Here is a 21,403-nt window from a genome sequence, read left to right on the forward strand (position 1 = left end):
GTATTGGCGGGTAGGCTGGAGGAGTGCCTCCCGAAGGTGATAGGTGAAGATCAGACAGGGTTCGTGAGAGGGAGGCAGCTCTTTTCAAACGTTAGAAGGGTATTGAACGTCGTTATGGCACCGGCAGAGGGGAAGGAAACAGAGGTGGTTGTGGCATTGGATGCCGAGAAGGCGTTTGACCGGGTAGAATGAGGGTACTTGATGGCAGTTCTGGAGCGGTTTGGGATTGGACCAAGATTTGTGAACTGGGTAAAGCTACTATATAAGGAGCCGAGACGAGTGTCCACACAAACAACATCAGCTCGAGATAATTTTCTCTCCACCGTGTGACTAGGCAGGGATGTCCTATGTCCCCCCCCCCCTACTGTTTGCACTCGCGATTGAGCCGTTTGCCATCGCATTAAGAAGGAATAGTGTGGGGGTGGGGTGGGGGGGGGGGGGGGGGGATAGAGCATAGGGTGTCCTTATATGCCGATGACTTACTGTTATACATGTCGGAACCGAGTGTGTTGATGGGGGGAATATTGGAACTGGGTGATTCCTGATTCCTTTTTATCATTTGTTTGTGTGAACATGCGGGCTTATGTTTGAGGTTTGGTGGGAGGATGGGATCGTTGTTATTGATATGGCGATTGACATATTTGTTACTGATTATTGTTTATTGTTGGTGGGTATAAATTTGGGAGAAAATGTGAAAAAGGAGGAGAATAAAAAATATTTTAAAAAACGAAATACCGCTTTAAAATCGGTAAAAAAATCCGGGGGGTGGGGGGGGGGGGGGGGGGGGGGGGGGGGGGGGGGGGGGGAGCCATCCCTGAATTTTTAACTTGGTTGTGGAAACTGGCAGAACATTGTGAATTCGGCCCATCCCTGGCCGAGATGTTGCAAGACAGTTTGGTGTGCGGAATAAACAATGTCACAACTCAAAAACGTGACCAGTAGAGCCCAATCAGGGTCTATCTCTGGAGAACACAGAAAATGGGGCCCAGGATAGAGAGAATACCTGATAGTAATGTCCTCTGGTTAGGTATAGAAGTCTGAAGACCCGCACATCCAGACATAGAAACAGCTTCTTCCCCACAGCTACAAGACCCCTCAATGACCCCCCCCGGACTGATCTGTTCTCTGTAAGAACACTATTCACGACGCCCTATGCAGCTCTTGCTCATGTATTTGCTTTGTTTGGCCCCTTGTTCCGCACTGTAACCAATCACACTTTGTCGATGTACCATTTGTCAATGATCTCTGTTGATTATTCTTTTTGTCTACTATGTACACACTGTGTACGTTCCCTCGGCAGCAGAAAAATACTTTTCACTGTACTTCGGTACATGTGACAATAAATTCAATCAAATCAGGGGGAGGAGCACATTCCTCAGTTGAAGGTGCCTATGTGAATTGCCCATCACCAAATCGGAGCTGGTGTCCCCCATGCAGTCTCGGAAATGTTATGACAATCCTGAGGATGCAAGTAAATCCGCTCCGGAAGATTGTAGATGCCAGATGATTTAAATACTGTAAAAGGGCACAACTAAGGCAAGGTTATAGAAATCATCAATACTCGTGCTATTCCGGGAAGAAGCCAAGGCCAGACCAGCCTCGCACCGTGCAGGTGTGCCCACTCCGAGACAAAGGGACAATGCAATTAAAACTCTATCATCATGACCAAGGTGGCCCCAATAATGATAAAGCTACTAGTAAATGGTCATCAATTGGAGCTGGAAGTGGGCATGGGACTGCTATCTCCGTCATTGGGGAACAGACATTTGAAGAACAGAACATAGAACATGCCATTCGGCCCATCAAGTCTGCACCGGCCCACTTAAGCCCTCATTTCCACCCTACCCTCCTAAACTTTTTGGACAGTAAGGACAATTTAGCATGTCCAATCCACCTAACCTGCACGTCTTTGGACGTCTTTGAGCGCCTCCAAACTGGTCTCCAATCCTCGGGTTTGGAAAACACCAGAGCCAGATTAGCTACCTACGTGGGGGAACCTTTATGGATTAAAAGGTACGACAATGGCCCCAGTGACTTACAGGCAGCAGTCTGCCCGGTTTCCACTCATCGACGGGGACCACGTCTTATGGGGAGTGATTAGCTCTAGCGAATCATGCTGGATTGGCTAGACCTTTTCAGACTGGCCGTTGAGGACTGTATGAAGTTATCAGCAAACACCCAGAGGGCCTTGGGGAAAATAAGAGGAGCCAGATCCTAAATATTTCACTGCAACACCGGTTCATTATTCCCTGTTGAAGAAGATGGAGGCCAAACTTGGGTGCCTGGAAAGTCTCGGTATAATAAGACCTGCGCAAATCCCAGAGTGGGCAGCACCTATTGTCCCCGTCCTTAAACTGGACAAAATTATAAGCTTACAGACAATTGGGTTTCCAAATCGGATAGGGTATCCCATGCCATCAATAGAAAACCTATATGCCAAACTAGCAGGTCGTCAGATGTTCACTAAGTTAGATATAAGTCACACCTATCTTCACTTTGAATTAGATGAGCCTTCTCGCAAATCGATTACGATCAACATTTATAAGGACCTATATGAGTATACCCGGGGTCTCATCAGCGTGCGTCATATTCCAGAGGGTCATGGAGAATATAATCCAAGGGTTATCCCAAAGTCATGGTGTACTTGGACAACGTTCTGATCACAGGGACTTCAGAACAAGAGCATCTCGAAAACCTAGAGGAGATCATGCGGCGATTTGCGAAAGCAGGGGTACCTCTCAAAAGGGAAAGGTAGATGCGGGCAGGTTGTTTCCACTGGCGGGTGAAAGCAGAACTAGGGGACATAGCCTCAAAATAAGGGGAAGTAGATTTAGGACTGAGTTTAGGAGGAACTTCTTCACCCAAAGGGTTGTGAATCTATGGAATTCCTTGCCCAGTGAAGCAGTTGAGGCTCCTTCATTAAATGTTTTTAAGGTAAAGATAGATAGTTTTTGAAGAATAAAGGGATTAAGGGTTATGGTGTTCGGGCCGGAAAGTGGAGCTGAGTCCACAAAAGATCAGCCATGATCTCATTGAATGGCGGAGCAGGCTCGAGGGGCCAGATGGCCTACTCCTGCTCCTAGTTCTTATGTTCTTACGTTCTTATGTATCTTTTCCAAGCAAGAAAAGTGACCTATCTGGGCTGACAGGTAGAAAAGGGTTACATTCATTGGAGGTCAGGTTCAAGGCCATTAAGGAAGCTCCAACTCCAAGAAACACACGGAATTGAAATACATCCTGGGATAGTTAATTATTATGGGAAGTTTATCTCGAAGTTGACCTCCTTGCTGTCTCCGCTACACATTCTACTGCAAAAGTACCAGAAATGGTCTTGGGAGGCGCCACAGGTGGAGGCCTTTGAAAAAGTAAAAGGGCAGCTGCCATCGTCCAATCTACTGGCCAATTCCGATCCCAAGAAGGAATTCACCCTGACAGGTGATGCTTCTCCTCATGGGATTGGAGAGTTACTGTCACCTCACTGGAACGATGGAATAGAAAGACGCATTGCCGAGCATCCTGGACTCTCTCGGATACCGAGCAAAGGTATTCTCAAATCGCGAAGGAGGACTTTCCGGTTGTGTTTGCCGTAAAAGAAATCTACCTGTACGTCTATGGTAAGAGGTTTGTGATAGTGACCAACCACAAGCCACTTACTGGGACTTTTTAAGGAGGATAAAGCAATCCCCTCTATTGCCTCTGCCCGGATACAGCATGGGCTATGTTTCTTGCAGTTTATGGGGCAGCACGGTAGCATTGTGAATAGCACAATCGCTTCACAGCTCCAGGGTCCCAGGTTCGATTCCGGCTTGGGTCACTGTCTGTGTGGAGTCTGCACATCCTTCCCATGTGTGCGTGGGTTTCCTCCGGGTGCTCCGGTTTCCTCCCACAGTCCAAAGATGTGCAGGTTAGGTGGATTGGCCATGATAAATTGCCCTTGGTGTCCAAAATTTCCCTTAGTGTTGGGTGGGGTTACTGGGTTATGGGGATAGGGTGGAGGTGTTAACCTTGGGTAGGGTGCTCTTTCCAGAAGCCGGTGCAGACTCGATGGGCCGAATGGCCTCCTTCTGCACTGTAAATTCTATCTCAGAGCACTGGTCTGGAACCCGAGTAGCTACCGCTGATGCCTCGAGTCGCCTCCCGTTGCCTGGCTAACTTGATGGCAGTGGAAGAGGTCACGATGACCCTGAATGTTTTAGAGACATTGCCTGTGTCTGCAAAGCAAATCAAACCTGGACAGACAAGGATCCAACATTGTTTAAATTGAAGCAGAGTCCGAGGACAACAGTGTGACAACATGAAACCTTAACTGACCAAGAAAGGTTAATTTCGTGTTGAGGGCAGTGTCATTCTTTGGGAGTCCCGTGTAGTAGTACCCCGCCCTGGGCGGCATCCAGTCCTGAAAATGCTCACCAGGAGTTCCGTCTGATATCAACTCAGATTGCACGGACATGCCAGGAGAATCAGAAACTCCTTCCTCCAGCCTCCCTGCACCCATGGGAGTGGCTAAGGTGTGAGCGCACGTGGGCTTTGTCGAGCCTCTTCTGGGTTCTATGTTTTTTGATCCTGGTAGATGCACACTCCAAATGGTTCGAGATACACCACGTGGACTCCACAACCTCCCATGTTATGGTGGAGAAACTACGACAGAGTTTTTGCACACGTGCATACCAAACGCCCTGGTTTCTGGCAATGGCACTGCCTTAGTCTGGGGTTCCAGGCCTTCTTGATGTCAAAAGGCATCAGGCACATTAGACCAATACCATATCAGCCGTTGTCTAATGGACTATCAGAACGGGCAGTACGAACCTTCAAAACTGGCACGAGAAAGCAAACGGCAGCGTTCACAGAGACTAAGTTGGCGCGGTTTTTATTTGTTTACAAGACCACTCCTCATACTACAATAGGTATCGCCCCGACAGGACCGTTAATGGGCCAGCAGCTTTGTACGAGATTAAGATTCCCAAACCTGGCAGAGAGGGTGGAATCCCAGCAAGGGAACCAGAAAATAAACTATGATTCTGTGAGAATGGAAAGAGTATTCAAGACAGGCGAGCTAGTTTATATGCAAGGAACATTGGAGATGGATCCATTGGATCCCCAAAGTCATATTTGAGAAAACAGGAGTGGTATCCTATAAAGTAAAGGTCCAGGATAAGATCTTGAGCATACACGTGGATCACCTCAAAAGTAGAGGGCGGTATTCTCTCTCTCTGCCCCCCCCCCCCCCCATCGCTGGGGGGAGAATCGCAGTTGCGCCGCGCAAATCGTGCCACGCTGCCCCGACCCCTGCACGCGATTCTCCCACCCCCCCCTGAACCAGAGCCGCGCGATCCACGCCGGGCCGCTCGGAGATTCTCCGGCCCGGATGGACCCAGCGGCCGCTCCGGCACAACAGGGTCCCGCTGGCGCCATCCACCCCTGGTCGTTGCCGGCGGGACCTCTGCGGGAACGCTCGGGGGAGGGGGGCGGCGGCCTGTGGGGGGGGGGGGGGGCTCCTTCACCGGGGTGGGGGGCCTCCAAAGGGGTCTGGCCCGTGATCGGGGCCCACCGATCGACGGGCCAGCCTCTCCCCCACGGGCCTACATTCCGCCACACTCGGCCCCTGAACACCCACGCCATATTACGTCGGGGCCGGCGCTTGTAAGAAGTTCCCCGCGCATGCGCAGGATGGCGCGGCCCAACTGCGCGTGCGTGGGTTGGCGCGGTGCCCATTTGGCGCCGTGTAGGGACGCTGGAGTGGCGTGAACCACTCCAGAGCTGTGCTGGCCCCCTGTGGAGGCCAGAATAGGTTGTGCCCGGGCCCTGTTCGCGCCGTCGTGAAACGCGACGGTGTTGACGACAGCGCGGGCACTTGGTCCGCGGAGCAGAGAATCGCCCCCAGAGAGTCCGTCCACATATAGGCCTCAATACCGGCCGCTTGTAAAGAACCCTGTGTCCATCTCCCCGATGGTGAGGACTGCGATTCCGAGATAGAAGTAGAGATAGCAGGCGTTGCGTCTGGAGAAAACACCGAGGATGGATCTACACCAATAACCCGTCGGTATTCCTCCGGAAGCGATCACAAATCCGGTTCTCAGACCTCCCGATCCCGTTCCACACTCATTGGACTTCAGGCCAATTGCAAAGAGAAAATAATCTGGACTAACCATAGTAATACTGTGGCTACCAGGGCAGGTCAAAGACTAGGAATCCTACGGCGAGTAACTCACCTCCTGACCCCCCCAAAGTCTGTCAACCATCTACAGGCACAAGTCAGGAGTGTAATGGAATACTCTCCACTTACCTGGACGAGTTCAGCTCCAACAACACTCAAACTGCTCAACACCATCCAGGACAAAGCAGCCCCGCTTGATTGCTTCCCCTTCCACAAACATTCAAACTGTCCATCACTGACAAACAGTGGCAGCCGTGTGTACCATCTACAAGATGCACTGCAGTAACTCACCAAGGTTCCTTTGACAGCACCTCCCAAACCCACGACCGCTACCATCCAGAAGAACAAGAGCAGCAGATACCTGGGAACCCCACCACCTGGAGGTTCCCCTCCAAGTCACTTACTATCCTGACTTTGAGATATATCGCCGTTCCTTCACTGTCGCTGGGGCAACATCCTGGAACTCCCTCCCTAACAGCACGGTGGGTGTACCTACACCTCCGGGATTGCAGCGGTTCACGAAGGCAACTCACCACCACCTTCTGAAGGGCAACTAGGCACGGGCAATAAATGCTGGCCTAACCAGCGACGTCCACATTCCATAAACAAATTCTTTAAAAATGACCTCTTTGCCGTGGGAGTACTGAGGGAGAAATTGACTTGAGGGTGGAACAGGCACGAAATGAGGGGCTGAATTGCCTACTCTTGCTCCTAGTTCTTATTTTGAGAGGGATTGGAAAGACTCATTGTGACTGTTCTGAATATCAAGTTGCTGCTGAGCTATCAATGTCAAGCAACGAAATCAATCAGTGAGGGTATCTGACCAAAACCACTGTGAATCTACAGGAGAATGCACACAACACTTATAATGGGCACCATTCATGTCAAGATGGAATATCTTGCTGGAAAATGATTGAAGAATTAAATACTTTACCACAAGGAATGGTTGAGCAGGAGGACATTGCCTCCTTGAAGAGAAAAGTGGTGCAGAGGAAGAGGACCATTGGACAGATGCTGGAGTGTGGGATACGTTTTGCTCGGCTCGAGCTGACAGAGACAGCATTGCCCGAGCAATCCCCTTTTGTAAAGTTCTATGGCCCATAATTGGCACATAAAGTTACAAGACATTTGACACAGGTCTGCAGGTGAAGGTGTACTTTAGATTTCGAGCTGTCATTTGATTCCAGAGGAAAGGAATGTGAATGAAGTAAAAGGAAGTATTTCTTTTTTTGCTGCTTCTGGAAACAGACCCCGTATAGGAGAGGCAAAGAGGAGAGAAACTGTGCGGTTCACTGCTCCCCTTTTTATCTCCAGTCTTCACTGGGAACCTTTGGAGTTTTATATTGCTCTCAAAACTATTCTCAATTCTTCCTCTGCTTTGTGACATGTGTAAATCTCACTGGAGAGAAGGAGTTGGCTGGCCTGCTTCTAAACCTATTTTAGTATCGTGCGAGGTGTGGGACTTGCCCATTTTCTCCCCTCCTTAACCAATTTTAGCTGTGGGCAGGAGACAGGCGTCACCCAAACATAGCATTTACAGTGCAGAAGGCGGCCATTCGGCCCATCAAGTCTGCACCGGCCCTTACAAAGAGCACCTTACTCAAGCCCACGTATCTACCCTCTCCCTGTAACCAAGTAACCCCCACTTAACCTTTTTGGACACTAAGGGCAATTCAGTCTGGCCAATCCACCTAACCTGCACATCTTTCTACTGTGGGAGGAAACATGAGCACCCGGAGGAAAACCCACTCAGACACGGGGAGAACGTGCAGATTCCGCACAGACAGTGACCCAAGCCGGGAATCGTACCTGGGACCCTGGAGCTGTGAAGCAACTGTGCTAAGCACTATGCTACCGTGCTGCCCTACAGTGAAAGATCCTAAATCAGCTATCACTGTGTACTTTCTGAGTGGCAATGGCAGAGGCAGGGTTGACATTGTCTGTCCAATGGCCACTCTCTGGGGATAGTTTGCATAAATAGAAAAGTGACCATTGTAAAAAGCTGTCTCTGGGTTGGTTTAGCTCCACAGGGTGCTGGTATATCAGTTATTTACAGTGTTCATTTCACAATCTCAGCCTTGCTACTTTACAAGGCCCAGGTGGCAAACAAGGAAGCAGAATCGGGAACTTCATTTAAATACATCATCACCTCATTATGCGGGATTCCCTGTTGTACCATTCTCCCACAGCTGGATTTCCCCACTGGCCGGCTTTGCAACAGTTCTGGAGCAACGTGAACCAGGCGGAGAGGCCGCGACTGGAACACACGATTAAGCGAAGCTCCCAGGTGGGAGCGGGACATGGCCGGGGGAAGTGCCACGGGGCAGTGCTTAGGGGGCAGGGAGACCCTCTGGGGAACTGCTATTGGGAGCGGGGGTGGGATGTTTCCGTGTCCATAGGGATAGGGGAGTATCCCCATGGTGGTGGTGGTGGGGTTCCCATGTGCGTGTGTGCATGGGGAGGTCTCCATGTCTGAGGGCGGGGGGGGGGGATCTTCATTTTCTTACCCAGCGATCGGAGCGTCCCGTAAAAACGGTGCCCTGGTCTCTGGAACCTGACGTTGCGCGGCCTTTCCAGGTTCTGCCCCGCCAGCGTGGCAGCAGAGAGCACGCATCCAGGAATCTTTCTTCAAAGTGCTCGACACTGTGGTGAGAGAGGCCGGCTGTGCTGCACACCGCTTTTCCCAGCTGGTCTGCCGAACCTTTCTAATGGGAATTATTCCCACGGACACAGCAATATTGCATTAGCTCACTGGGCTAAATCGCTGGCTTTGAAAGCAGACCAAGCAGGCCAGCAGCACGGTTCGATTCCCGTACCATCCTCCCCAGACAGGCGCCGGAATGTGGCGACTAGGGGCTGTTCACAGTAACTTCACTGAAGCCTACTCGTGACAATAAGCGATTTTCATTTTCATCCTCCAGTTGCTGTAGCAGAGGTGACGTTGACTGATGCCTATGGAGGACTTCTTGCGCATGGCCCAAGAAAAGCAGGGACACCCTTAAGCTCAAATGCAAAATAAATCCAAATGTGTGTTGCCATGTTGTTGGCTATTAAGTATATATTTCATTAAAGATTGTGGAAAATCAGTTATAAATAGAGGAGGCATGCACTGTATGAAACAAAACATACCACTCTATTTATAGCAACATACAAATACACTTTCATCAATATGGATCAGTGGTATACTGCTGGAACACTGCCCGGAACGTTGTGGGACAGCTGCTGAAGACAAAAGTCTTTTGTGAATTGTGATTTCAAACAGTGGTAATATTGTCTGTGTTATTCTTTCACGTCCCACTAGAAGGGATAGCAAGCAGCGAAGTGGAGATGGGACTGCTAATACTTGGGAGGGATAAAGGGAAAAGTTGTATTTTTATTGGCAAGGATATAGACTGTACTTTCAGTATTGGTTACATCAGAAACAGTTGGCTCGTACATCGTCCCCTATAACACGTTCCCTTCACAAATATAGGAAGAAAAGGTGACCCCACTGCTCCACACACCCCCTCACACAGACCTTGGTTTCTCTCATTATCATCACAAGAGGCCGATTGCTACTGCTTGCAAAACTATTAACACATAAGCAACAAAAGCAAAGAATATAAGCCCACAAAGTGGATTGTGTTGCATTTGTTTTTTTTTCAAATGCCAGACATTAGCCTTATCCTCTCATGCAGCAAATAAGAAAGTACATGTTTATCACAAGTAATATATTTTTTTAAATCACAAGTACTGTATTGGCTATAAAACCTTTGCGTGTTAGGATGCTGGACAAGGACACCAAGCAATTCTTTTTAAGTTGCAAAATTGTGAGGAAAAGATATTTCACCCCAGGGGCGATGGACTCTGACCAATAGATATCTTTTACGTTAAAACAAACTTTAATTTAAACACAGAATTAACCACATCAACATCAAAGAAAATAGCTTTACAATGGTCAGTTAGACAGTTCTTAAACACAAGGAAAAATGTAAACTTACAATTTATATTTGCTACTAATTAAGCAACCAAATATGGTTCAAATGGCACTTATAAATAAAGTTAACAAACAGATTACTGTTACTACCTTACCCGAACAGGCGTTGGAATGTGGTGACTAGGGGCTTTTCACAGTAACTTAATACTTATGACAATAAAAGGTTATTATTATTATTACGACATCCTGGGCAAGTGCACAGTCAATTCCAGCACACTGTTCCTGGAGTCACAATACAAGGGAATTATTCAATAATTCTTATAAAACTACCTAGTCTTTGGCCCTTGGCTGCCCAATAATTATAGTCACCAGGTTTAAACACGATTACTGTTTATTTATAACAATAAATATAATGAAACATGCAGCAAATACAAATGGTTAACTATTAATTAATACCTAATTCAAACTTTAACTGGCCCCACCCTTTACACACCCTCTGCACACACACACGGCAGACAAATACAGAGGGGTGGAAAGGGGTAACTTTCTTAAGTGAAAGGAAAAAGTGTCTTTGTTTCAGGTTATGTTTTATCTTCAGAGCAAGCTTGCAGGTTAAAGTCTCTGTTTTCAGCCTATACCGGTCTTCTCTGTAGAATAATTCATTCAGGTTCTCTGTAGTTTAGAAATGCAGTGCTGATGACTTTTCCGGAGAGACACCTTACTTCTCTTCAAACTTTGCTGTCAATTTGTGGTTTGTATCCAGGCCTCTGTAGCTTCAGGAATACAGCACTCACAACAGGCTTTCTAGAGAGAGAGATAGCACTCACAGTAGCTTTTCTGGGGCGAGTTCACAGGTTCTTTCCCCTGGGCTGGCAGAATCAAAACTGAAAAGCCTTGAGACTCAGAAAAGCATTCCACTGGGGAATACTCCAATCACCATCTGTTACCAGGCAGAGTAAGGCCTTTGGGCCATTTCATTGGCCACCAGCCAATCAATCAAACTGAGTCCTAACCCGTCTCTCTCACTGATTCCGACATCTGTGGTCTCCTGATCAAACCAGCACAAATAACAAAATGATCTCTCTTGTAACTTCTGGATTCTTCTGCTTGAATTAAAGATACAGGTTGCTTGCCTTAAAGACACATGTCCATTAATCATTCGTGGATCAAAACAAGAATAGCAAAATAAAAGAAAGGGGAAATGAGGGAATAAACAGGAAGGGCCCTTACAGTACTTGTTCTGTTGTATAGATACTTTGGGAGCAAGAGACCCTTTCAGGAGCAGAATTTGTACACTTTTACTCAACCCAGCAGCATTTGGCAAAACTGCTGTTCAACTTAAATTCCTTCTGTCTTGTCAGACTCAAATCCCATAGCAAACTGCAAAACTACAGACCTGATACCTCCCATTAATTATATAATCTGTATCCCACTAAGTTCCATGGCCTGCTTAGCTAGGACTCAACACCACCCACTCAAAAATTACCTACTCTCCAGGGAATCTCCAGCAATTATAACTATGTTCCATTAGCCCTCTATATGTAAACAAGTAAATGGTTAAAATCAATCATGACCCCGCCTTTTACGACTTCTTAATTACAGCTTTAGTCGAAACACAGTCTGGATACTGCAACAAATATATATCTTAGCCCAAATATCTAAACCCCTAACTGCAACAGATATCAAATGCAATATACACACAGTCTTTACATTCATCACATTTGGAACATTCTGAGATTGGGAAAGGTGTTACATAAATTCAAGTCTCCCTTTCTTTATGAACCAGGAGTATAAGTATGCCACCTGCCTTCTTGATGCCAGGCTGGCATGTGTGGACTAAGCAATTGCACTTAAAATCTTTTTCCGATGAGTCTGAATTTGAATTCTGTTGCCCATAATCTTGGTTGCATCATCTAATCCTGTCGACAATGGGCAGGGGTCTGAACTTGAATATTCAAATGAGGTGTGAGAGTGCACATCTCTCAAGGTTGTCCGCTGCAGGGGCAGCACGGTGGCACAGCGGTTAGCATTGCTGCCTACGGCGCTGAGGACCCGGGTTCGAATCCCGGCCCTGGTTCACTGTCCGTGTGGAGTTTGCACATTCTCCCCGTGTCTGCGTGGGTTTCACCCCACAACCCAAAGATGTGCAGGGTAGGTAGATTGGCCACTCTAAATTGCCCCTTAATTGGAAAAAATAATTGAGTACTCTAAATTTATTTTTAAAAAGGTTGCCCGCTGCCTGTCTTTCGGTCACTTCTCCAGGCCTACACCTTCACGCAATGATCCTGCCTTGAGTTAAAATTGAGGTGAGTGGCAGGAGGCTATTTGATCGGAGGGCATGATAGATCCAAACCTGCCACAGTTCTAACCTGAAGCCTCTTTCTGTTCCCTTTCCCATCAGATTGAATAGACGGCAATTGGAAGCAAATTAGCTAAACGTTCCCATTATCCACTGGGAGGGTCGCCAACTCTGGTTGGATGGATTCCTGGTAACCTCCTTAGGAAGATTAAACTGTCATTCCTGGAGACTCCAGGGTAATCCTGGAGGGTTGGTAACACAATAATAATAAACTTTATTTTTCGGACCATGCCCCGCCCTGGGTGGAGTTGGGGCTGGGGGAGGAGAGAGGCCAACGCCCTCTGTGGAGACTGGACATAGGACTATTGGCAGATGAGGAGGTCTGTGGGCGGATTCGGAGGAGTATCCAAAGCTATGTGGCGACCAACGATACTGGGGAGGTTTCAGTGAGTGTGGTCTGGGAGGCGCTGAAGGCAGTTATCAGTGGGGAGCTAATTTCAGTCAGGGCCCACAGGGAGAAGTGGGATAGGATGGAGAGGGAGAGGTTGGTGGGGGAGATACTTAGGGTGGACAGGAGGTATGCGGAATCCCCCGAGGAGGGGTTGTTAAAAGAGCGCAGGAGTCTGCAGGCGGAGTTTGACTTGCTTACCACAGGGAAGTCAGAGGCTCAGTGGAGGAAGGTACAAGGAGCGGTGCACGAGTATGGGCAAGCAGGATGCTGGCGCACCAACCACGGAAGAGAGAGATGGCCAGGGAAATTGGGGGAATTAGGGACGGGGGGGGGGGGGGGGGGACACGGTGCTGAGTTCGGTAAGGATCAATGAGGTCTTCACGGACTTTTATGGTAAACTGTATGAGTCAGAACCCCCGGAGGGGTTGAAGCGATTCTTGGACCAACTGAGGTTCCCTAAGGTGGAGGAGGGGGCGGGTAGAGGGATTGGGGGCCCCGATTGAGATGGAGGAATTGGTTAAAGGTTTGGAGGGTATGCAGCTGGGCAAGACCCGGGACCGGACGGATATCCGTAGAATTTTACAGGAAATTCTCAGAGCTGTTGGGCCCGTGATTGTTGAGAACCTTCAACAAGGCTAAGGAAAAGGGGAACCCTTCCCCCGACGATGTCGCAAGCTCTGATCTCGCTTATCCTTTAGCAAGGTAAGGACCCATTGCAATGTGGCTCCTACAGGCCGATATCGCTCCTTAATGTAGATGCCAAACTGGTGGCCAAGATCCTGGCCACCAGAATTGAGGACTATGTCCTGGGAGTGATCAATGAGGATCAGACTGGGTTTGTGAAGGGCAGGCAGCTGAACACGAATGTGCGGAGGCTCCTGAATGTGATCATGATGCCCTCGGAAGGAGGGGATGCAGAAGTGGTGGCGGCAATGGACGCGGAAAAAACCTTTGATCGGGTGGAGTGGGAGTACCTGTGGGAAGTGTTAGGCAGATTTGGATTTGGTGAGAAATTTATAGGGTGGGTTAAATTGGGGCTGGTTTAGCTCACTCGGCTAAATCGCTGGCTTTTAAAGCAGACCAAGCAGGCCAGCAGCACGGTTCGATTCCCGTACCAGCCTCCCCGAACAGGCGCCGGAACGTGGCGACTAGGGGCTTTTCACAGTAACTTCATTGAAGCCTACTCGTGACAATAAGCGATTTTCATTTCATTTCATTTTCAAATTGCTGTATCAGGCCCCTGTAGCAAGTGTGTCGACGAACTGGCTGCGGTCGGAGTACTTTAGGCGACTTTGAGGAACGAGGCAGGGGTGCCCCCTGTCCCCCCCCCCCCCCCCCCCCCCCCCCCCCCCCCGTGCTGTTTGCCCTGGCAATTGAGCTGCTGGCCATGGCGCTGAGGGAGTCTAGGAACTGGAGGGGGCTGGTTCGGGGGTGGGGGAGCATCAGGTTTCACTGTATGCGGATGACCTGCTCCTGTACATTTCGGATCCGGTGGAGGGGATGGGGGAGGTAATGCAGATCCTTGAAGATTTTAGGGACTTTTCGGGGTATAAGCTGAATGTCGGGAAAAACGAGCTTTTTGTGATACATGCGAGGGGCCAGGAAAAGAGACTGGGAGAGCTACCGCTTAAGACGGTGGAGAGGAGCTTTCACTCTTTGGGCATACAGGTGGCTAAGAGTTGGGGTGCCCTGCACAAGCTCAATCTAGCGCGGCTGGTGGATCAGATGGAGGAGGACTTTAAGAGGTGGGACATGCTGCCGCTTTCCCTGGCGGGCAGGGTGCAGTCCGTGAAGATGACGGTCCTCTCCAGGTTCTTGTTCGTATTCCAGTGCCTTCCCATCCTCATCTCCAAGTCCTTCTTCAAGCGGGTGAACAGGATTATTACGGGATTTGTGTGGGCAAACAAGACCCCGTGTGTAAAGAGACTGTTCTTAGAGCGCAGTCGGGGGGGTGTGGGCTGTCGCTGCCGGACTTCGGCAGCTATTACTGGGCAGTGAATATATCCATGATTCAGAAATGGGTAGTAGAGGGAGGGGGGGCGGCGTGGAAGCGGCTGGAGGCGGCGTCTTGCAGGGGTACTAGCCTGGGGGCATTGATAACGGCACCGCTGCTGCTCCCGCCGACACGGTACACCACGAGCCCGGTGGTGATGGCGACATTGAGGATCTGGGGTCAGCGGAGACGGCACGGGGGGAGGTAGGAGCCTCAGTCTGGACCTCAATATGGAACAATTATAGGTTCGTTCCAGGTAGAATAGACGGTGGATTCCTAAGCTGGCACAGAGTGGGTAGTAAAAGGATGGGGGACTTGTTTATTGACGGGGCTTTTGCTAGCCTGAGGGCGCTGGAAGAGAAATTTGGGTTGCCCCCAGGGAATACCTTTAGGTACCTGCAGGTCCGGGCTTTCGTGAGGAAGCAGGTGGGGGAATTTCCGCTGCTACCGGCCCAGAGGATACAGGACAGGATGGTCTCAGGCGTGTGGGTAGGGGACGGAAAGATATCGGACATATACCAGAAGCTGCAGGAGGCGGAGGAGGCCTCGGTGAAGGGCAAGTGGGAGGAGGAGCTGGATGAGGGCCTGTGGGCAGACGCCCTGGCAGGGTTAATTCCTCCTCATCTTGTGCCAGGCTTAGCCTGGTTCAGTTTAAGGTGGTGCACCGGACGCATGACAGTGGCAAGAATGAGCAAGTTCTTTGGGGTGGAAGACAGGTGTATGGCGTGTTCAGGGAGCCCAGCAAACCATGTCCATATGTTTTGGGCATGCCCGGCACCTACAGAATTTTGGAGAGGCTTTTCAAAGGCTATGTCCAAGGTCTTTGACACTCGGGTAAAGCTGAGTTGGGAGATAGCGATATTTGGGGTGTCAGAAGATCCGGGAGTGCAGGAGTCGAAAGAGGCCGGAGTCTTGGCCGTTGCATCCTTGGTAGCCCGGAGTCGGCTCTTGTTAATGTGGAGGGATGCGAAACCCCCAAGTATGGAAACTTGGGTCAGTGACATGGCGGGGTTTCTAAGTTGGGAAAGGATAAAGTTTACCTTAAGAGGGTCCTTGCAGGGGTTCTCCAGTCGGTGGCAACCGTTCCTTGACTTTCTCGCGGAACGTTAAGTGGAGGTCAGCAGCAGCAAACCGGGGGCGGGGGGGGGGGGGGGGGGGGGGGGGGTGTGGATTGATTCTACTGGTAAAGGGCAGATACCCCACCTTGCTTTGTTAAGTTGTTAATTTGTTTTTCTTTATTATTGCTATTATGTTTTTTGTTGTTTTCTTTCTGTAGTGGTTTGTAAAATTTTGTAAAGATTTTGAATAAAAACAAATAAAATAAGAAAAATAAACTTTATTGTCACAAGTAGGCTTACATTAACACTGCAATGAAGTTACAGTGAAAAGCCCCTAGTCGCCACATTCCGGCACCTGTTCAGGTACACGGAGGGGAGACTTCAGAACGTCCAATTCACCTAACAGCACGTCTTTCGGGACTTGTGGGAGGAAACCAGAGCACCCGGAGGAAACGCACGCAGACACGCGGGGAGAACGTGCAGACTCCGCATAGACAGTGACCAAAGCCGGGATTCGAACCTGGGACCCTGGCGCTGTGAAGCAACAATGTTAACCCCTGTGCTACCGTGCCACTATCCATGGGTGTTGGAGTGTACCTTATTTTTTTTTGAGCTATTTCAGCTCAGATAAGGTGGTTCAGCATCAGGTGAGGGGGGGGGGGGGGGGGGGGGGGGGGTCAAACCGAACACCTTCCTGACCTAGACTGTTTCTCTCCATATAAAGCTGAGGTCTTTGAGAAACTATTGTGAACCTTTGCACCAGGAGTGTTCCAGAGAGTTCACTAATTCAGAGCTAGTGCACTCACAACCTTTGGGACGATGAACAAATACTTCATGGAAATCAAAAACCAACATGTGACATCTTCCTCAAGAATGAAGCCAGATAGTGTCCGAGCAGAAGATATTTCATGAGAGATGACATACAATCAAAAAGTACCATAATATCCATGCCGCAATCAAATTTCTGGGACCAAATGTTTAGGCAGAAAGTTAGAGGTCAATCTTTACATGGGCAATATTTTTAATGGGGTTTACTAAACCATAGCCAGCTGACACAACTAACATGGATCTCAAAAGAATCCACAAGGTAATTGGGGGACCAACACTCCCACCAGCCATTTATTCTCTCTCTCACTCCCTCTTGTGTTTGTTATTTTTTCTTTCAAATATAAATTTAGAGTGCCCAATTCATTTTTTCCAATTAAGGGGCAATTTAGCATGGCCAATCCACCTACCCTGCACATCTTTGGGGTCGTGGGGGCGAAACCCACGCAAACACGGGGAGAATGTGAAAACTCCACACGGACAGTGACCCAGAGCCGGGATCGAACCTGGGACCTCGGCGCCGTGAGGCAACAGGGCTAACCCACTGCGCCACCCTGCTGCCCCCTCTCTGTTCTTAATTAAGGACACAAAATGTAGGAACAGGAGGTAGACCGTAAGGCCCATCGAGCCTCCTCCGCCATTCAATGTCATCTTGGCTGAACATGGGCATCAACTCCACTTTCCTGCCCACTCCCCACACCTCTTGATTCCCAGAGGGACCAAATATCTGTCAATCCTGTCCATCTGTGCTCAACAATGGGAACATCCACAACCCCCTCGGGTCGAGAATTCCAAAGGTTCACAACCCTTTCACTGAAGTAATTTCTCCTCACCTCACTCCTAAATGATCAGCCCCTTCCCGACCTCTCCATGTTCTCCTGCTCCTGCTCCATGCAGGGGCAGCAGGGTAGCATGGTGGTTAGCATAAATGCTTCACAGCTCCAGGGTCCCAGGTTCGATTCCCGGCTGGGTCACTGTCTGCGTGGAGTCTGCACGTCCTCCCCCTGTGTGTGTGGGTTTCCTCCGGGTGCTCCGGTTTCCTCCCACAGTCCAAAGATGTGTGGGTTAGGTGGATTGGCCATGCTAAATTGCCCGTAGTGTCCTAATAAAAGGAAGGTTAAGGGGGGGGTTGTTGGGTTACGGGTATAGGGTGGATACGTGGGTTTGAGTAGGGTGATCATGGCTCGGCACAACATTGAGGGCCGAAGGGCCTGTTCTGTGCTGTACTGTTCTATGTTCGATGTTCTAGATTGCCCGATCACTGGAAACAACTTCTCAGTGTCAACCCCATCAAACTCCTTCGGAATTCGATATGTTTTAATGGGATCACCACTCATTGTTCTAAACCGCGGAGAATACTGGGCAGTTTACCTCAACCTCTCATCCCCGGGGCCAATCTAGTGAACCTTAGCTGTACCACCTCCAATGCAAGTATGTCCCCTTCCCCCACTGCAACCCAGGAGAGGAAGCAGTGGCAATAGCCGTCCCTATAAGTTTCAATGTTGCTTGGTGGCGGGGGAAGGGATGGCTGGCGATGTTATAAAATGTCAGGCCGATGGCTCCTGACCCTTGACCTGGGCCTTGGTGCAGGCGGGATGCATTGAGTCAGCACTAGCAAGGGCCCAGTTTGGCAAAGGCCCGGACATGACTTCTCCTCCTGTTCACTCTGGAAGCCAGCCGCTGCATCCTGTTTCCATGTGTACTGCTTATTTCCCATCTCCGCTCTATCAATGTCTCCCCCCAAAAAACAATCATAATCGACCCACACCCTTAACTGACCAGTAGGAACTGGAGGAGATGCACTAAATGGAACTTTGCCGAAGGAAAATGAATTGAGGTTTTTTTGGTGGAGTTGGAGGAATTATCCCTGGATATTCCTTTCCTCAGAGTTACAAAGCCAATGTGAAGAGTGGACAGGGCGAGCCCTTAGTCCACCTGCTGACTTGCTCCGAAAACCAATTTAAATTCAATCCAATTCAAGGTGCCCACAAAAGACACAGGGCGCGATTCACCGATCGCGGGACTAAGTGGCCGCGCCGGCATGAACGCCATCGCGTTTCACGACGGCGCGAACTGGGCGCGGGCAGTAGCGATTCTGGCCCCCGGAGGGGGGCCTGCACGGCGCTGGAGCGGTTCACGCTGCTCCAGCCTTACATCCTGGCGCGGACTGGGGGCGGCGCCAACCCGCGCATGTGCGGTAGACTCACGGAACACTCCGGCCCCGACGCAACATGGCACGAGGGTTTTGGGGCTGGAAGTGCAACAAAGTAGGCCGGGGGGGGGGGAGTGGTCGGCCCGCCGATCGGTGAGCCCCGATCGCGGGCCAGACCCCATCAGAGGCCAACCCCCACGGTGAAGGAGAGCTTCCCCCCCCCCCCCCCCACAGGCCACTCCCCGACCCTACGTACAGAGTTCCCGCCGGCAGCTACCAGGTGTGAACGGCGCCGGCAGGACTCTGCCGTTTCCGCGCGGCCGTTCGGCCCATCGAGGCCAGAGAATCGGCTGCCCGGCTGCGAACAGCGGCCCGCGACAGGCGTCGCGCCAATCACGCCGGCGCAAATGGCGCCGATTCTCCTCGGAGAATCGCCTGCCGGCGTCGGACCGGCGCCGTGGGAAAAGATGGCGCGAACGGCGATTCTCCCATACGGCGCGGCATGGGAGAATTGCGCCCACAGTCTCATCCCAAGCTGCCAAGAACAGGCATCACTTACCTGATCTCGGGGGTGATCCTACAGTTGATCTGAGCCAAAAGGCCGAGACGTTCTGACCCTTGTAAAGCCGGGGCCAGCTTTTATATGGTTATATGTAGCACCTAAATAGCACTTGGGGCGAATGGGAACAAAGGCTATGGGGAGAAAGCGGGATTAGGCTATTGAGTTGGATGATCAGCCATGATTGTGATAAATGGCGGAGCAGGCTCGAAGGGCCAAAAGGCCTCCTCCTGCTCCTATCTTTATGGCTCTCTGTATCTATGTGAACAATTATGTTTTTGAGGCCAAAAGCCATGGGGTCGACTTTCACCTGAGACTGACTTTTACACAAGCGCGTGCAGGACGTTAAAATAAATGTACCGGCACTCTTACCACTGTCTCTGTGATACTTGCTTCTCTGTATCTGCAAGATCCTAGTCAGGGACAACCTGTGGCAACAGGTATTTTACGTGGAATTTTCTGTCTAGTTACCTCGTGAACTATCACCCAGTGACATCATGAATGGAGGCGGAGCACTACTCACAACCCTCTGTCTCCATTCATGATGTCATTGCCGGGATGGCGGGGGGAGGAGGGGGGGGGGGGCGGGGGGGAGGGAATGATAAGGTCATTTTGACTCTGTCTCTCTCTCCACAGATGCTGAGTATATCCAGCATTTCGGTTTATATTATCCAGACTGCCAACATTCCCAGGATTCTGTCTTTGGAATTATCCAATATCTGTTTGCCACTGCCTCCGGCTAACAATCATAAAGAGTTGAGAGTCAATTAAGATTGCAATTTACTCAGTGCTCCCCATTTAATTCACAACCTCAGAGGGACTTTTAGCGACATTACTGTGATCCAGTTTCTTTCAGATAATGAAATACGGTGCTTGAACTTTGCCATTGTTGTAATAAAGGAAACACAGTATCAGACAAAGCAAGTCAGACTTAGCTAGTAATTTGATAAGAACCAGATAATCAGCTTTGAAGTACTGGTTGAAGTATCAATGTTGTTAAGATCTTAAGATGCAGGAACGTAACTAGGCCATTCGGCCCATCGAGTCTGCTCCGACATTCATTCAGATCACGACTGATCTGCTATGATAATCCTCAACTCCACTTTCCCGCCTTAACCCCATAACCCTTGATTCCCTTACTGATTAAAAATCTGTCTATCGGGCAGCACAGTGGCACAGTGGTTAGCACTACTGTCTCACGGCGCCGAGTTCCCAGGTTCGATCCCGGCTCTGGGTCACTGTTTGTGTGGAGTTTGCACGTTCTCCCCGTGTTTGCGTGGGTTTCACCCCCACAACCCAAAGATGTGCAGGGTAGGTGGATTGGCCACGATAAATTGCCCCTTAATTGGAAAAAAATGAATTGGGTACACAAATTTTTTTTAAAAATCTGTCTATCTCATTCTTGAACGTACTTAATTCAGCCCCTTTATTAGTGTCACAAGTAGGCTTACATTAACACTGCAATGAAGTTACTGTGAAAAGCCCCTAGTCGCCACATTCCGGCGCCTGTTCGGGTACACAGAGGGAGAATTCAGAATGTCCAATTCACCTAACAGCACGTCTGTCGGGGCTTGTGGGAGGAAACCGGAGCACCCGGAGGAAACCCACGGAGACATGGGGAGAACGTGCAGACTCCATACAGACAGTGACCCAGCGGGGAATCGAACCCGGCTCCCTGGTGCTGTGAAGCAACAGTGCTAACCTCTGTGCGACCGTGCCGCCCTATCTTCACAAACATGTCATTCGTAAGATACCTGTTTATAGTCTTAGAGTCGAAGAGCATTAGAGCACAGAAAGAGGCCGTTCAGCCCATCATGTCTGTGCCGACCATCAAGCATCTATCTATTCTAATGTCATTTTCCAGCATTTAGCCTGTGCTCTGGCAATACAAGTGCTCATCTGAATAATTCTTCAATGCGGTGAGGGTTCTGGCCTCTACCACCCAATCAGCCTGTGACATCCAGGTTTCCACCAGTCTCTGGGTGAAAAAGCTTTT

General features: G+C 49.8%; 1 protein-coding gene across 1 annotated transcript in view; it reads right to left on the reverse strand.

Annotated features, from left to right (window-relative positions):
* slc45a3 (solute carrier family 45 member 3) overlaps window positions 1-19,848 on the reverse strand; it is a 231,883-nt gene extending 212,035 nt beyond the window's left edge. Inside the window, exon 1 of the mRNA XM_038819358.1 lies at window positions 19,780-19,848. The gene's annotated coding sequence lies outside the window, so the exon portion shown is untranslated. The remainder of the gene's footprint in view (window positions 1-19,779) is intronic.
* Between the last annotated feature and the right edge of the window lie 1,555 nt (window positions 19,849-21,403).

This window comes from Scyliorhinus canicula, chromosome 15, assembly GCF_902713615.1.
Source record: "Scyliorhinus canicula chromosome 15, sScyCan1.1, whole genome shotgun sequence".
In the NCBI taxonomy this organism is placed as follows: Eukaryota; Metazoa; Chordata; class Chondrichthyes; order Carcharhiniformes; family Scyliorhinidae; genus Scyliorhinus; species Scyliorhinus canicula.